At 45.1% G+C, this 19,061-nt stretch overlaps 1 protein-coding gene across 2 annotated transcripts in view; it reads left to right on the top strand.

Moving 5' to 3' along the window:
- The window catches only part of ctnnd2a (catenin (cadherin-associated protein), delta 2a), a 923,305-nt gene that overhangs the window by 326,394 nt on the left and 577,850 nt on the right, over positions 1-19,061 (top strand). The gene's annotated exons all lie outside the window — the stretch shown is intronic.

Below are 19,061 nucleotides of genomic sequence, written 5' to 3'. Positions count from 1 at the left end.
AATGTAACTCTTTCTGTCCTTCTCTGTACTTTTCCAACAGTATTCTCAGAGCAAACATTGCATCTGTAGTGCTCTTTCTCGGCATGAAACCATATTGCTGCTCACAGATCTTCACCTGTTTTCTAAGCCTAGCTTCTACTACTCTTTCCCATAACTTCATGCTGTGGCTGATCAGCTTTATGCCTCTGTAGGTGATGTTCCCAGCCATATCTGATAAATCAAAGCCATCACTTTTGAATGAACACTCAGAAGCTTCGTTATCGGATGTAGCAGCATTCGTTTCACTCGTTTCAGCCATCGAGATGTTTCTGCTTTTCCTAAAATGTACATCACATCCCGAGAAACAGTGAGAAATGCAGACTAAAGCATTAGACTTACAATTATGAATACTTTGGTGTTGTGTTGCTAACCGGTACATTAAATAACGTACAACATGTCATTAAGTGGTTTCTCCTCATTGTATGACCTTTTAATTTCAAGGTGTACAAGATTATAGCTGGTATTTTGTAACTTTGAGGGAACAAGCACAATCATTTATCAACGTAATCATTCACTTACTGCATTTTACACAGTCCGTGCCTCGCCTTTTCCACAGCAGAGGAATAGTATTTGTTTGGGGAACAGTCAGGTTTACCTGGCCCACTAACAGAACAATGAACCCACCCTGTCCCAGTTTTTCATTTCGTTTGAGGGCAGCACAGTGGTGCAAGCGGTTTGTACGCTTATCTCTCAAATAGGCCATCCGTGCCGCATTTTCCATGTGCATCTGGAGTTGTGTCAGGAATCGCCTCCGGCATAAAACCTGTGCCAAAATTAACATACGGACCCATGTTGGATTCACTGTGGTGACACCAAGCAAAAACAGGAGCAGCTCAGGAAAACTATCATTTACATCATGTAAATCCTGACTCCCTTTTTTAAAGGACTTTAAAAATAAGGAATTCAAGTTTTGCAAAACAATATATTTTATACATTTTTTCTAACATTTGTTGTGCAATTTCAAAATAAATTAAAATCAGAAAATGTTTAGAATTAAAATTGTGTTAATGTTTGGTCCAAATGTGCTGATTAAATGGAATAAGAGACTAAACTAGTTCACATTAATTTAACTCATCATCCTGTTTGCATTCACAAGATGAATGTGAATCCAATCCTGCAATTAATTTGTTTTGAATGGAAATGTCCAGAGACTTGGAGAATTCAAAAGAGAGCTGAGATAGTGAGAATGAGGAAATAAAAAAGGGAAAAAGACGACAAAGACAAGGGACTGGAGGTCGACAGAGCACACAAAAGGAGACAAATTGGTGAGAAAGGAAACGATTGGTTTGGCTGTTTGGACCCTGTTTTTTGTAGCACATCCCCGCCTCATGGAACTGCTTCCAATCCCACGCGGCGACCACTCAGCCAGATTTATGGTCCATCCTTATGCCCTAAAAGTAACCATCTATCTGCCACAGCCAGGTGTTGGCGTAGGCTACACCCGCCACTGGAAGAAACATGTCTTTGAGGGTTGGCAGAAGGATTAGTCCTCCAGGCATCACAGTAAAATATTGCTACTGTTTAGGATCAAAAGAAAATACCTTCTGCTGTCCAGAGCTCCAACCTTGGAAATGGCAAAACTGTTGGACAGCACCAAGGATTGTGATGCTTGAGGGTATGAGAAAGGGTATTTAAGGTGTCCATTTGCAAATGTTTGTCCTCTTTGCATCTCTACTAATTAGTGGCAACATGGGAGCCTCTAAACAACTCTCAAATGACCTGAAACAAAGATTGTTCAACATCATGGTTTAGGGGAAGGATACAAAAAGCTATCTCAGAGATTTCAGCTGTCAGTTTCCACTGTGAGGAACATAGTGAGGAAATGGAAGACCACAGGCACAGTACTAGTTAAGGCCTGAAGTGGCAGGCCAAGAAAAATATCAGATAAGCTGAAGCGAAGGATGGTGAGAACAGTCACAGTCAACCCACAGACCTGCTCCAAAGACCTACAACATGATCTCGCTGCAGATAGTGTCTCTGTGCATCGTTCAGCAAGGAGATGCTGTACGATGCTGTAATGCAGAGGAAGCATTTTCTGCGTACACGCCACAAACAGTCACTTGAGGTATGCTAAAGCACATCTGGACAAGCCAGCTTCATTTTGGAATAAGGTGCTGTGGACTGATGAAACTAAAATTGAGTTATTTGGACATAACAAGGAGCACTATGCATAGCTGAAGAAGAACACAGCATTCCAAGAAAAACACTTGCAACCTACAGTAAAATTTGGAGGTGGTTCGATCATGCTGTATGGCTGTGTGGCCAGTGCAGGTACTGGGAATCTTGTTAAAGTTGAGGGTCACATGGATTCCAGTCAATATCAGCAGATTCTTGAGAACAATGTTCATGAATCAGTGACAAAGTTGAAGTTGTACCAGGGCTGGATCTTTCAACAAGACAACGACCCTAAACACTGCTCAAACTCTATTAAGGCATTCATGCAGAGGAACAAGCACAACGTTCTGGAATGGCCATCTCAGTCCCCAGATCTGAATATTATTGAAAATCTGTGGTGTGATTTTAAGTGTGCTGTCCATGCTGGGAATCCAACAAACCTGACTGAACTGGAGAGGTTTTGTAAAGAAGAATGGTCCAAAATACCTTCAACCAGAATCCAGACTCTCATTGAAAGCTATAGGAAGCGTTTAGAGACCATTATTTCTGCAAAAGGAGGATCTACTAAATATTGATGTTTTCTTTTTTTTTCTGTTGGGGTGCCCAAATTTATGCACCTGCCTAGTTTTGTTTAAAGAATTATTGCACACTTTCTGTAAATCCTATAAACTTCATTTCACTCACTGTGCTTGTCTGCTATATGATATATTTAACTTAAATTGCTGATCCAACCAATGATTTATAAAGGAAAATCATGAAAATCATCAGGGGTGCCCAAACCTTTACATACAACTGTGTTCACTCAACAAAAATATAAACGCAACACTTTTGGTTTTGCTCCCATTTTGTATGAGATGAACTCAAAGATCTAAAACTTTTTCCACATACACAATATCACCATTTCCCTCAAATATTGTTCACAAACCAGTCTAAATCTGTGATAGTGAGCACTTCTCCTTTGCTGAGATAATCCATCCCACCTCACAGGTGTGCCATACCAAGATGCTGATTAGACACCATGATTAGTGCACAGGTGTGCCTTAGACTGTCCACAATAAAAGGCCACTCTGAAAGGTGCAGTTTTGTTTGGGGGGGGGATACCAGTCAGTATCTGGTGTGACCACCATTTGCCTCATGCAGTGCAACACATCTCCTTCGCATAGAGTTGATCAGGTTGTCAATTGTGGCCTGTGGAATGTTGGTCCACTCCTCTTCAATGGCTGTGCGAAGTTGCTGGATATTGGCAGGAACTGGTACACGCTGTCGTATACGCCAGTCCAGAGCATCCCAAACATGCTCAATGGGTGACATGTCCGGTGAGTATGCCGGCCATGCAAGAACTGGGACATTTTCAGCTTCCAAGAATTGTGTACAGATCCTTGCAACATGGGGCCGTGCATTATCCTGCTGCAACATGAGGTGAAGTTCTTGGATGTATGGCACAACAATGGGCCTCAGGATCTCGTCACGGTATCTCTGTGCATTCAAAATGCCATCAATAAAATGCACCTGTGTTCTTCGTCCATAACAGATGCCTGCCCATACCATAACCCCACCGCCACCATGGGCCACTCGATCCACAACATTGACATCAGAAAACTGCTCACCCACACAACGCCACACACGCTGTCTGCCATCTGTCCTGAACTGTGTGAACCAGGATTTATCCGTGAAGAGAGCACCTCTCCAACGTGCCAAACGCCAGCGAATGTGAGTATTTTCCCATTCAAGTCGGTTACAACGATGAACTGGAGTCAGGTCGAGACCCCGATGAGGACAACGAGCATGCAGATGAGCTTCCCTGAGACGGTTTCTGACAGTTTGTGCAGAAATTCTTTGGTTATGCAAACCGATTGTTTCAGCAGCTGTCCAAGTGGCTGGTCTCAGACGATCTTGGAGGTGAACATGCTGGATGTGGAGGTCCTGGGCTGGTGTGGTTACACGTGGTCTGCGGTTGTGAGGCTGGTTGGATGTACTGCCAAATTCTCTGAAACGCCTTTGGAGACGGCTTATGGTAGAGAAATGAACATTCAATACACGAGCAACAGCTCTGGTTGACATTCCTGCTGTCAGCATGCCAATTGCACGCTCCCTCAAATCTTGCGACATCTGTGGCATTGTGCTGTGTGATAAAACTGCACCTTTCAGAGTGGCCTTTTATTGTGGGCAGTCTAAGGCACACCTGTGCACTAATCATGGTGTCTAATCAGCATCTTGATATGGCACACCTGTGAGGTGGGATGGATTATCTCAGCAAAGGAGATGTGCTCACTATCACAGATTTAGACTGGTTTGTGAACAGTATTTGAGGGAAATGGTGATATTGTGTATGTGGAAAAAGTTTTAGATCTTTGAGTTCATCTCATACAAAATGGGAGCAAAACCAAAAGTGTTGCATTTATATTTTTGTTGAGTATATATATATATATATATATATATATATATATATATATAATATATGAAGCTATGGCTACCTTTTATTATATGACTGTGGAGGAGTAGTTCAGAAATTATACATCTGGATATGAGAATAATCTGAGTACAGTGCATTTTGGAATAAGGCTGTAACATGACAAAATGTGGAAAAAGTGAATACTTTCCAGATGTGTTGTACTTGGCTGCCTGTGCAGTTACTAGCGTTAGCCTGGGTATTTGTTAGCACACAGCCAACATTCACAACTAAACATCACTTTCATCTTTGTATTTAACAAGGAGAAAGTTGGCTTCAATATTTTGTCAGATCCAGTCAGCCTAAAAACACTCATCATGGATTCTACTCCACCTGGAAAGTCATTTAAGAGGAGCAAAGAGGAAGTTGCTCATGCTAATGCTGGCTAATGTAACAGAAAGACCATCACAAAATGTCACTGTCAGTCAATGCTAACAAGCAGCAGTGCAGAAAGAGAGAAAGCAGTTGTAGAACTCCAAGACATGCCCTAACTATAAGGATAAAAAGCACTCGCCCTCAGCAGGAACCTGGCATCAGAGGTTTTGGTGCCTTGATTGTAAGAATTTGTTTGACATATTAGCTGCTCGGAAAAGTTCTCAGATTTTCCAAGTTAAATCATTTGCAATGGCTACAGAAAAACAGAGGAGCGTTCAAAAGACATCCAGCACAGTGTTTTTTCCGAGGCAGCCACATGTGATGGCATATGCTCCATTCGTATTTAGAGCAATTGATAACTGATGCTGTTATCAATTGATAACAGAAAAAAGAAATGCTATATGGAGACAGGCCCTTTCTCCGAATCTTGGATTCAAATCTGGAAATTGACTATAAGGGGGAAATTATGATATAGTGGTTAAGTGTTGGACTTCAGACCACAGGATCCTTGGTTCAAAACACAGCCAGACCATGAAATCACTAAGGGCCCTTGAGCAAGGTCCATAATCCCCTCGTTTCTCCCGGTGTGTCGTGAGCACCTTGGATGGCAGCACCCTGACATTGGTGTGTGAGTGTGTCTGTGTGAATGAGTAAATGTGAGGCATAATTGTAAAGCACTTTGAGCGTCTGATGCAGATGGAAAAGCGCTATATAAATGCAGTCCATTTCAGGGTCAATGATTTGCAAGCATCCAGCAAATATGATAAGAGCATATAATTTAAAAATCAGAGGTCTGTGAAGACCACTGCAGCTCAATCACAAGCCCTCCTGATCCTGGTGATGTTGAATAAGAAATCCTAGATAATATATAAGAAGATCTGCTTTCTGAGTGTTTGTTGTTGTTCTTCAGGGTTGAAATACCACTGAAGCCAAACAAAAAAAGGAAGCTGCTCATTGCAGCCCAGTCCATCTATTTAATAGGCTCACTCATTAAGCAATAAACCTACTGATTAACCTGGAATGGAATTCAATAATTGCAACTTGCGCTGAAGTATACATGACCAAGTGGCCATTTAAGCAGAAACAACATGGCATAAAGCTTGTTGGAACAAATAATGAGACGTTTCTGTCATTATTTTAATAAACTAAAGGATGAATACTGTTATGTGTCGGACGCAGCCCGGAGAACCGACCAGCGTTTGAAGGACCCAGTATAAAATAAGCAGAGCACGGTACAAAGGATAACAGAGTTTAATGAACATAACAGTGCTGTGAAAAAATATAAAAGTGCACGGTCTGGCGTGGTGGTTTTTGCGGTGAGCTCCCAGCAGCGCCAACGGTCCGGAGCCAGAACCAATTCGGACCCAAGGACCCCGCCGACACCCCCCAGGTGGCCGCGACAAACCGAGTCTGTGAAAGAAGGAATCATTATGTGAGTCCACACTCAACACACAGAGAGACCGCTCAAAGGTGTACAAACAGCAAACACTTCCTGGCTTAATTGCAAATCAGCTTCCCACCCTGCAGGCATAGAACACCCTGTTCACAAAACTCCACTGCAGTGGAAGCTGATTTAAACGACCAACATACAGCTCAATATAATAAGGTGTGAGGGACACCACATTTACTGACTGTATAAATGTTAGTCACAAAATCTAACGTACCTCAGGAAGTGTGCTGACGAGCGTGAGACCTCACCCTCTCCTCTTTCACAGACCATGCATCAAACCTGGACGTTCTCTGCATCCACTGATGATGAGATGGCTCCCGAGACGACGATCTCACCCGTCTGGTCACAAGGTCAAGTCTCTGGCAAATACACACTGTGTACTCCAGTCTTAAATGCCACCATGTTCCAATCCATTGTAGATGCACCACAGCTGTGAGTCCTGACGAGCCGCAGGTGATCAGCCTCAGGTGATCAGGGTGAGGTCCTGATAAACTCAGCTACACAGCCACTCAGTCCCAAATGCAAGCCACCTGGAAGGAAAAACAAAAGACAGGACAGAAAACAGAAACAAAAGGCAGCCAGGCCCCCCCAGCCACACAACAAATACAAGCTATTTGAACTGCATCATACTCTAAATAGGAAGTAAGAAGGTGTGCAAGCTTTCACTGATGAATATTCAATCAGTGTTATTTTACGGATTACAATTTTTAGGAAGAAATGTATTTTCATTGCTTGGATCATACATGTCTCAATTTGCATTTGCATAAAATTAAACTTTTCTGTGTCAATTACATGCTGCACCCTCAGAAAAAATGTCAGAGTAGAAAAAAACCTGCAAATTGGCAATGAAAAAATATTCAGCATTATGGAATTCAGCAGGGGTTAGGGGGGGTTATTTGTTTTAAAGCTGAACATGACCAACACATAAATGTAATAAAAATTCATTACCGGTAACTGTTGTGGTTTGCATCATTCCCAATTAGTATCAACAGCAGCTAATATTAGCAAGTGCATTTACTGTTTCTTATCGATCATCATGAACACACACCATGTTACCATAACAGCGCCTCCTATAAATGACAGAGAAAACATGGAAAGCCTGGAATTCCTGGGAAAGTTTTGCTATGTTGACTCAGGTTTGGGACATTTTTAGAGGCGTCATGGACAAAAACCCAGTTAAACCTGTCAAAAGCAGGTTTTAGAGCAGTAACACCCCAACGCTGCTGTGATTATTCTCATTTTTTTAAAACTATATTTTTGCTTCATGTAGACTAAAGCTTTCTGGTCTGAACCATCTGAACTGCATCTGTGTACAGTTGAGGTGTTAAACTTGCAAAGAAAACTAAACCATGAAACGACCCCATTTTCCAGAGTATAAAGTGTTTTGTTTTTTGTTTTTTTTTTTACTTTTATACTGGAAAATCACATGTTAATAATCATAACAATAATACTAATTATTATTATGTATATTCAGGCCAGTGACAACCTATACTTGGTGACCAGGAGCTGCCTAAATAAATAAATAAATAAATAAAAAGACATCACACATTAGGTTTGATTTAATGTGGAAACTGGAAACTGCATTTGGACCAGTGTGCAGAACGAAAGTGTACTGTCCTTTCAGCAGTCCAGACTCCCAACACAGTACACAGAGTTACATCAAGATACTTCACCAACTGCCAACAAAGCAACGTTCAGCAGTGACACATGCTGCACCAATCACGGATAACAGCATCAAGGTTTATGGAGATGCATCATGTGATATATCATCTCTTAACTCACTGGCAGATTCTGCAGCTGCATTCCACATTTCATCAGCTGCAGTCACGTCTGATCATCAAGTGTGTTCGATTTGTCCAAGGCACAATTTGCAAATAAAGACAACATACTGACTGACAAAGCGAGTTCATATCATTTAGTAATGCTGTGACAAATGCTATAATTCTGTTGCAGGGAGCAGCATGTGCACTATGAAACTGAATCTAATTCATCGTCTTCCCTCAGGCTGCCATGAGGTTGAAGAATAATAACAACAACAACAACAACGATATAACAGAACTTATGTAGGAATCAGAGCACTAAACAAAATAAACTCCAGTAATCAAAGAATAAATCGAATGGATAAACGTACACTACAATAATGCACAAAAACCCCAAATTAAAAAGCTAACAAAAATAATTAATCAAATCAAATGGACTCACATTTCCATTGCAGTGTTTCCAATTTATGGGACAACAATTTGTGTCCATTTGACAATTTCCTTTGTCCAAAATGCATCAAATAACATCCAGTATGTTGTCCAACATATTTTTATCTTGCTTGTTATTGGAATTTAACAGCCCTTATGTTACACATCACAAGCTGAGGGCTGCCTGCACAAATCCAATATTTGCTTCTCCATGTTGCCATGGACCATCAATCCATGTCCGTCTGACTATTTCTTTTGTTCAAACTGCATTAAATAACATATTTTGGCCAGCACAGTAACAGCACAGGCTACACTGTGGACTGGATGTGCTACACTGAGTTGCTGTGCATTGTTAAATGCGCCCCCAGGGAAATGCTGTCACAGAGTCCCACATATAGAAAAAAAGGTGCAAGTTACAGTCCACAGAGACTTATACTCAGGAAAATATTGTAATATATTCCCACATGAAGCAGTTCTTATTTCCTTGGAGCAAAGAAGAGGCAAGTGGCTTCTTTGCTGCAAAGTTCTTGCAACAGTTCCTGCAGCATGAGCCCTTTAAACTGGTGCCTAAAACTCCTCTGAGCTGCTATGTGATGTAATTAATTGTTTCATCTGAGAAAAATGTCGGTAAGTTTTAGCTAAAGCATTGCACTTTTTTGGCGCGGAGCTGCTTTGGGAACTGCGCAATCATTTCTAATCTGTCTGCTGTGTGGATACAAATCTACCCACTGGTGGTTGTCATAACAACATCGTCGTGCTTCATCATCATCAGCATGACAGTGTGACACCATATCGGTAATCTGTCAATCAAAGCAGAAGAGTCGGCTTTTATGCTCTGCTTGGAATGTGGGCATGCTGTGTGTGTGTGTGTGTGTGTGTGTGTGTGTGTGTATGTATCCCTGTTTATGAAATTCTTTTGAAATTGCCTTTTGTTTCACAAGTGGCTGTAATGATGATATGAATGAAAAGAATAAAAACAACACAAACACAATATTGCCCACAAGATACACATTCGCACACAAACAATGAACTGAAATATTGAACATAAGAAGCAAAATGTGTTTTTGTTGATGCGGCTGTGTGCTCAGCTGTGCAGGTTTCTATATGCATGCACACGTCCTTCTGTGGAGCTCTCTGATAGATGATTCAGAAAGCAGTCTATTGTGCACGCTACAAGGCCGAGGACAAACTTTTGTTGAAATGACAGCTGAATGACAGTTCAACAGTGGAGCTGGAAGACAGTTGTCTGGTCAAATGCTGACTGAAATGACTTCTAATACTGCTGACAGCTGCAACAAAACCCCCTATTCCTACAGAAAAAGACAAAAAGTCTCTGCCGCGCAGCAGCGACCAGGAATATTTCAACTCTGCAGCTTCCTCCTTTGTAAGTCCTACATACCGCTGCACTCAAACAAAGACGTTGCCATGTGTTTTTGTGTGGAACATGCACATAAAACATCTATATGCACGCTAGCAGTCTGTGTTTGCAGCGCGTGCATTTCAGTCAGCTCATGTGGAAGTTTTTGTAGTGTTTGCCATGTAAGCAGACAATGTCTGTCGTCAATGCTCTGACATCATTACTGCATGCACAAAACACTTAACGGGGACAGATTGTGTAACATCACGTTATGTCTGTGTCCACATGCTGTTAACTCCAGAAAATAAATAAGATTTTTTTTTTTTCCCAGAGCAGTCTGCTTTTGTTGTGTGACCACTTGGAGTGCTTTTAAGTTGAAAATCCTTTTCAGAAAGACGCTTACATGTCACTACAGCAATGTTTTTACCTCCGCCAAGGAGGTTGTGTTTTCGGTTGCGTTTGTTTGTTTGTCTGTCTGCCAGCAGGATAACTCAAAAGGTTTTGAATGGATTTTGATGAAATTTTGTGGAGTGGTTGGAAATGACAAGAGGAACAAGTGATTAAATTTTAGTGGTGATCCGGATCACGATCCAGATCCCGATGCTAACGCGTTAGCATGTCTATAGCATTTTTAATGTTAAAAGTTAGCATTAAGCAATTGCAGCTGTCATCACGTTCGGGTGCATTTGTTTTCAAATTGTAATATTTCTTACATTTATTTTTGTTTATATATTAATAATCTAATGATTATTATATACAATTTTAGAGAAAGAGACAAAAAGAAATAGATCACTGTGCCAAGGAGGGGATCTCTTTAGGGTCAGTGACCCTATGGCCTTGTTTAGAGAAGTGTTTCATAAATGTTATATTTGCAGTTGAGTTAAATAATAAATTGAATTTTGTCTCTTATTTGTTTTTGCCTATAAGCACATGCAATATCAATATCAGTGCTCAGATGACAGTAGCTTCTGGGAAAGGTGCAAGTTGCAATAAACTGTGATGCCAACAGAGGTGTCAAGTAACGAAGTACAAATACTTCGTTACTGTACTTAAGTACACTTTTTAGGTATCTATACTTTACTCCTTTACTTATTTTTCTGCCTACTTCTGACTTCTACTCATTACATTTTCACACAAGTATCTGTACTTTCTATTCCTTACATTTTTTAAAACAAACAGCCTCGTTACTCTTGGCTTCAGTTTAATGTTTATATATATATATATATATATATATATTATATATATATATATATATATATATATATATATATATATTTCACGTCATGTGCGCCTGTAATCAACTTTTCTGCAGCACGGCTTTGCTTTGAACCGTGAACCAATCCAAGCAGTGGTTCGCAGATTGAAGCAATGCTTCGACCTATTGCTTCGTTTATTCTTTCTTTTTTTCGCTTAAATTTCCCCCGCTAAAACCCTAAAGAGCATACGTCTGTGAGTATTATTTACCTTTTCTATGTTAAACCGACCTGTTATGGTCTTCTGAAACAGTTGATAGATGTATTTTATAACTTCAAAACGGGAGCGACGCTAACGCGTTAGCATGTCTATGGCATTTTCAATGTTAAAAGTTAGCATTAAGCAATTGCAGCTCTCATCACGTTCGGGTGCATTTGTTTTCAAATTGTAATATTTCTTAAATTTATTTTTGTTTATATATTAATAATCTAATGACTATTATATACAATTTTAGAGAAAGAGGCAAAAAGAACCTGAATAGAAACACAACAGAAAATATAAAAGCAACTAACAATGAACATACATAAATAAATACATACATACATAAATAAGTGTTACCTGTGAACACCTAGTGTTACTCTGTTACACCTCCACTTCATCCATGTCTTATTTAATGACAATTTGTTTCGGTCAAACCATATTTTCAATGTGTTAATTTCTTCAGTGATTTCCTCCTGAACTATCTGCCAAACTAGAAAACTGCTGCATCCTTGTAAGAGCAGAATACTACTGGAATGAATCTGAATAAGGAAAGTTGTTTTTTTTTCTTCACTAAATGGATGCTGCACTCACTGCAGTTTATTGTCTGGAATAGTCCCAGATTGCATTTCAGAGCTTCTAGAATTGAAACATTTTCGTGCAGGTGGTGTTGGGGGGTAATTTTCATATGTAGAATGAATCAGTTTTTAAATTAAGCTTTCAATTCATATAGTGGCATCTAACTTTTTTTTTTTTTTTTTTTTTTTTTAAAGGTTACTTTGTACTTTTATACTTTAAGTAGGTTTTGGAGTACATACTTTTTCACTTTTACTTGAGTAAAGAGGTCAAGTTGATACTTCAACTTTTACCAGAGTGTTTTTAAACTGCAGTATCTGTACTTCTACTTAAGTAACAAATGTGTGTACTTTTGACACCACTGGATGCCAAGCGCTAAGGATACATGCTATCCAGGCACAGCAGATGAAACTTTTTTTTACTACTGAGCAAACATCATTGTTAGACTTTTTTAGGTTCAATGATTCCATGGCATGTAGATGTTATGGCGTCAGTGACCCCATGGCCTTGGCGGAGGTTTGCACTCTCTGAGTGCTTCTAGTTTGTTTTTGTTTTTTGTCTACAGTTGATTTTTTTACTCATAATCTGTCACAATAGAGATAAAAACAACTGGATAGATGCTGTGTTCCTGCTGAGGGTGAATCCTTTTAATTTGTGTACATTATAAACTAGTTTTTTGCTGCTGTCATAGAAACAAATCCCACGTGAAGGCTTTTTTCCCCCCAACTGAAAACTTTGAAATTACGTAGATTAAACATTTGTGGGTGTGCTTTCAGTGCATTTCAGCCAGAAGAAAAATGCTTCTGGGACATGGTGTGTTATACAGTACAAAATGCACCTAAAATCTTTTAAATCAATGAAAAGTTGCTAAATATGTCAACTTTAAAACACATTTTGTGGTTGCTGTTCTGCAGCATACAAGAAATTGTATTTAATGATCTTTTTACAAATATTTTATTATTTACTGATCATCTGCAACCATCTTTGTGCTGCTATGCACTGGGCATTATATCTGTCTCATTTTTAATTTTAACTTGAAAACTTAAGCATTTTTAATTTGAGTGTATCAAATGTATCAAATAAGTCAAATCAGATGTATCAAAGTGTGCATATAGGCATGGATCCAAGCACATTCCTTTTGTACGCTCCAATCAACATGGACTTAAGCGCACATCCAGACGGACCAAGCTCTTCCCTGTCCACGCCTTCATCTGAATATGCAAATTTATTTCAATAGTTTGGTTAGGTCATGTTGATGGTACCATTAGTGTGAAGTGGAGTGTGTTTGATGACATCCACCATTGTCTGTGTGTTGTCGTTTCAAAATTAAAGCACTTATAGAGGCAGAATGCAGAAAAGACGAAAGCCGTGGCTCAATCTTCCTCGTGTCACGCAGCTCGCCACAATATGAAATGAAATTAAAATGAATGTGTGCATGGAGATATAAACACTAAGGCTCAGACCAGTGCACACCCACTGAAATAAGAAAAAAAAGTCAGACTGTTGTGTGGGCCGCTGAAGAGGAGGTACTGCTGGCCCACTACCACCAGAGGGCGCCCTGCTTGGAGTGCGGGCTCCAAGCACGAGAGGGCGCCAGACCCAGAGGAGGTGACAGCTGTCACTCATTACTCCAGCTGTCACTCATCTACACCACCATATAAGCCAGACTGCAACTCCACCTCCCCGCCGAGAAATCGACTACCAGTACTAAGGTAATTTCTCTGCTGAATTTAAACTGTGACTTACGTCTGATCTGTTTGCAGCCGTTGTCCTGTGGTGCCCTTTCAGCTGGGTTGGCGGTCAGTGAGAGAAGCGACGTCTTCGCCTCTCACTCCATCCAGATAAGTGGTAACAGGAGCTGCTAGTGTGTTCCTAGTTTGGAGGTGGAGGTGCTCCCTCCTAACTGTGTTTGGACTGAGAATTACTGAGTGTGCGGACTCACACTCACACATCATCTTTCTGTTTTCTGCCAGCAGTACCAGGGTCGACAGCCGAAGACAGAGGCCACCTGGGGACTCGGGACTTGGCGGCTCCGGTGTTCTTCAGGCCGTTGGTGGTGGAGGCCGTGTGGGACGCGGCTTCTCTCTCGTCGGGCGTCTTCTATCTTCGAGCCTGCCCACACGTCACCTGGTGTTTATTGACTGTGAACATTAAGACACGTTTCGTTGTGTAATATCACAACATTAAATTGTTACCTTTTGGCTTACTTATTGTCCGTTCATTTGCGCCCCCTGTTGTGGGTCCGTGCTACGACACCTTCCCAACAGGATTTCTCCGCCATCGTCATGGACTCCGAGGGGCGTCAACTCCAGCTTGAACGGCCAATGGAAGAGCCAGGAGCGCAGGCGTCAGCGGGAGGCGGGTTGAGTGAGCTGCAGCAGATCTTAACCGCCTTCAAGGCCCGGTTAGAATTAGTGACCGAGCAGAGTGTCCTCCTTAATCGGAGGGTGGAGGCTCTCACCGCCAGTGGTGGAAGCGCGCGATCAGGGCGCTGCTGCAGCAACTCCTCTGGCTGTCCTTGGGCCCGATATTAGACGTTCCACTGGTCGTTCAACGAACCCCCCCCACCGTCCCCTGAAGCATACATAAGCCCTCCGGAACCGTACGGGGGCTGTGTCGAGACGTGCGCGGACTTCCTCATGCAGTGTTCGCTCATCTTTTCACAGCGCCCCGTCATGTACGCATCAGACGCTAGCCGGGTGGCTTATGTTATTAATTTGCTTCGAGGAAAGGCACTGCGCTATGGGCTACGGCGCTCTGGGAGCAGAATTCACGGCTTCCTAAACGTCTTATTCTGGGTTCGTACGGGAATTCAAAACAAGTGTTGATCATCCCAACAGAGGCGAGACCGCTTCGAACGTGCTGCTGGTCGATGAGACAGGGGCGCCGTAGCGCAGCCGGTATGCAGTCGACTTCCGCATCGCGGCAGCGAGGTCCGGCTGGGAATAACGTTGCGCTCCGCGCCGCCTTTGTAAATGGACTGTCCCCCGGTCCTTAAGGAGCACCTACTGGCCAAGGAGGACCCCGCGGGAATTTGACAGGGCTGATCGATTTGGTTATACGTTTAGAACAACCGTTTAAATGAGCATCGTCGGAGACGCAGGCCGCGGGGGCCGTGGACCGGGGCACGAGCCTCCCTCCCCTTCCGGTTCGACAAGGTGACGTCGTCCCCCACGCTTCACTGCCAAGAGCTCCGTGTGGCGACGGCTCCCCCTGCTGAGGAGGCTAGGGACACGAGCATGGCCAAATTAAGATCAAAAATCAGACAAAGGAGGCTGGCCCGCGGGGAGTGCTTGTCTGCGGCTCTTGCGAGCACATGCAGAAGGACTGCCCTAAAACGGTCAACTACAACGCCCGTCCTTAGAAAACTGGGCTAAGGGTGGTTCATAACACGCACCGCGGGAAAACCCCGCAAATCTGCACGAATCCCAGTAACAATCCTTTGTGGGGATTTAACCCTTCATGCCCCGCACTGATAGACACAGGGTCTGAAGGGAATCGCTGGACAGCAGATGGGTAAGGAAGTAGGCTTCCCTCTGGTGGCTCTGCCGGCACCATTGCAGGTGCGAGGCACTAGATGGCACCCTGCTTCCATTAAATCACACATCAGACACAACCAGTGACCTTTGGTTGTGTCTGGAATCACAGGGAGGAGATAGTGTTCCATGTAACACCTTCTACCTCCGAGTGATTTTGGGCTTTCCATGGATGGTGAAGCACAATCCCCGGATTGATTGGCCGTCTGGGGTTGTGACGCAGTGGAGCGAACCTGCCACCGGGAGTGCTTAGGATCCTCGGTTCCTCCGGCCAATAGGGGCTAATGAGGGGTCAAAGTTCCCCCCAATCTATCGGGGTGCCAAAGGAGTACCACGATCTTGCTGACGTTTTTCAGCAAAGATCTGGGCACTCACTCTTCCCCCGCACCGACCGTATGATTGTGCCATCGATTGGTCCCGGGCAGCTGAGTACACCGTCCAGTAGGTTGTAAACCTCTCACGTCCGGAACGCGAATCAATGGAGACTACATCCGGGACCTCCTTAGCTGCCGGGCTGATCCGGAACTCACCTCCCCGATGGGTGCTGGTTTCTTTTTTGTGGGCAAGAAAGAGACGCGGACTCCGTCCATGCATTGATTACAGAGGGCTGAACGAGATCTACGGTTCGCAACCGATACCCATTACCTCTGTTGGATCAGTGTTCCCGCCCCTGCATGGAGCTCCAAATTTTCACAAAATTGGATCTTAGAAACGCGTACCACCTGGTTCGGGTCCGGAAGGGAGACGACTGGAAGACGGCATTCAACACCCCCGTTTAGGTCATTTGAGTACTGGTCATGCCGTTCGGCCTCACTAACGCCCCCGCGACGTTCCAAGCTTTGTAAATGACGTCTTGCGGGACTTCCTGCATTGGTTCGTCTTCGTTATCTGGACGATATACTCATCTTTTCCCCGGACCCTGAGACCCATGTCCGACATGTACGTCAGGTCTCTACAGCGGTTGTTGGAGAACCGGCTGTTGTGAAGGGCGAGAAGTGCGAGTTCCCACCGCACTTCTTTGTCCTTACTGGGTTCATCATCTCCTCCAATCTCCGTCGCCCGGATCGGCTAAGGTTGCGGCGGTGAGAGATTGGCCCTAACCGATAAGCCAGCAGGAAACTACAGCAGTTCCTAGCTTTGCAAATTTCTACAGGAGGTTCATTAATAGGTTACAGTCAGGTAGTTAGCCCCCTGACTGCCCTGACCTCCACCAGGTCCCACTTCGCCTGGTCGGATTCGGTTGCAAGCCGCGTTCCAGGAGTTGAAACGCCGGTTCTCGACTGCACCAGTTCTGGTGCAGCCTGATCCTGATCGCCAGTACATAGTAGGAAGTGGACGCCTCTGACTCAGGGATAGGAGCCGTGCTGTCCCAGAGCCGTGGAGGCTGATAAAGTCCTCCATACCTTGTGCTTTTTTCACCGCAGGTTGACCCCAGCTGAACGGAACTATGACGTCGGCAATCGGAACTTCTTGCGGTGAAGGAGGCTCTTGAAGAGTGGAGACACCTGCTGGAGGGTGCATCGTTGCCCTTCACGGTTTTCACAGACCATCGGAAACCTGGAATACATCCGGACCGCCAGCGGCTGAACCCCAGGCAAGCCCGCTGGTCTCTGTTCTTCGGGCGCTTTGACTTCCAGATCACGTATCGCCCCGGGACCAAGAACCAAAAACCAGATGCATTGTCCCGGGTGCACGAAGAAGAAGCCAAAGCGGGGCTGTCGAACCCCACCGAGACCATCATCCCCGAGTCCACTGTCGTGGCCACCCTTACCTGGGACGTGGAGAAGACCGTCCGGGAGGCCCTGACAAGGAGCCCGGACCCGGGGACTGGCCCCAAGAACAGACTGTACGTCCCACCAGAGGCAAGAGCTGCCGTATTGGACTTCTGTCACGGGTCCAAGCTCTCCTGTCATCACGGAGTGCGTAGGACCGTGGCAGTAGTCCAGCAGCGCTTCTGGTGGGCGTCCCTGGAAACCGACGTCCGGGACTACGTCCAGGCCTGTACCATCTGCACCAGGGGCAAGGCAGACCATCGGAGGACGACGGGACTCCTCCAACCCCTGCCAGTGCCTCATCGCCCCTGGTCTCACATCGGCCTGGACTTCATCACGGGCCTCCCGCCGTCCAGGGCAACACCATTATTCTCACGATAGTGGACCGGTTCTCAAGGCGGCCCACTTCGTGGCCCTCCCGAAGCTCCCGACGGCCCAGGAGACGGCAGACCTCCTGGTCCACCACGTCATGCGGCTGCATGGGATACCATCGGACATCGTTTCAGATCGTGGTCCCCAGTTCTCTTCACAGGTGTGGAAGAGTTTCTGTAAGGAGCTGGGGGCCACCGTGAGTCTCTCGTCCGGGTACCACCCCCAGACCAACGGCCAGGCAGAGGGGCTAACCAGGAGTTGGAACAGGCCCTCTCGCTGCATCACCTCCGCACACCGGCGGCCTGGAGTCACCATCTGGCCTGGATCGAGTACGCCCATAACAGCCAAATCTCGTCTGCTACCCGCCTCCCCTTTTGAGGCATGTTTGGGGTTCCAGCCCCCATTGTTCCCGCTGGTGGAGGGAGAGGTCGGTGTGCCCTCGGTCCAGGCCCACCTCAGGAGGTGCCGCCGGGTGTGGCGGACCGCCCGCTCTGCCCTATTAAAGGCCCGGACGAGGGCCAAAACCCATGCAGACCGCCGACGTTCCCCGGCCCCCACATACCGGCCCGGGCAGGAGGTGTGGCTGTCAACAAAGGACATCCCCCTCTGTGTGGACTCACCCAAATTAAAGGACAGATACATCGGCCCGTTCCCCATCCTCAAGATCATCAACCCGGCCGCAGTGAAGCTCAGACTCCCAGCTTCACTGCGGGTCCACCCTGTTTTCCACGTGTCCCGTATCAAGCCACACCACACCTTGCCCCTCTGTGCACCTGGCCCTACGCCGCCTCCTGCCCGGCTCATCGACGGGGAGCCTGCTTGGATGGTCCGCAGGCTCCTGGACGTCCGTCGTAAGGGCCGGGGGTTCCAATATCTGGTGGACTGGGAGGGGTATGGACCTGAGGAACGCTCCTGGGTGAAGAGGAGCTTCATCCTGGACCCGGCCCTCCTGGCCGATTTCTACAGACGACACCCGGACAAGCCTGGTCGGGCGCCAGGAGGCGCCCGTTAAGGGGGGGGTCCTGTTGTGTGGGCCGCTGAAGAGGAGGTACTGCTGGCCCACTACCACCAGAGGGCGCCCTGCTTGGAGTGCGGGCTCCAAGCACGAGAGGGCGCCAGACCCAGAGGAGGTGACAGCTGTCACTCATTACTCCAGCTGTCACTCATCTACACCACCATATAAGCCAGACTGCAACTCCACCTCCCCGCCGAGAAATCGACTACCAGTACTAAGGTAATTTCTCTGCTGAATTTAAACTGTGACTTACGTCTGATCTGTTTGCAGCCGTTGTCCTGTGGTGCCCTTTCAGCTGGGTTGGCGGTCAGTGAGAGAAGCGACGTCTTCGCCTCTCACTCCATCCAGATAAGTGGTAACAGGA

This window comes from Thalassophryne amazonica, chromosome 1 (assembly GCF_902500255.1).
Source record: "Thalassophryne amazonica chromosome 1, fThaAma1.1, whole genome shotgun sequence".
Taxonomy (NCBI): Eukaryota; Metazoa; Chordata; class Actinopteri; order Batrachoidiformes; family Batrachoididae; genus Thalassophryne; species Thalassophryne amazonica.
The sequence above is the reverse complement of the archived record's forward strand: the minus strand, read 5'-3'. Positions and strand labels throughout refer to the sequence as shown.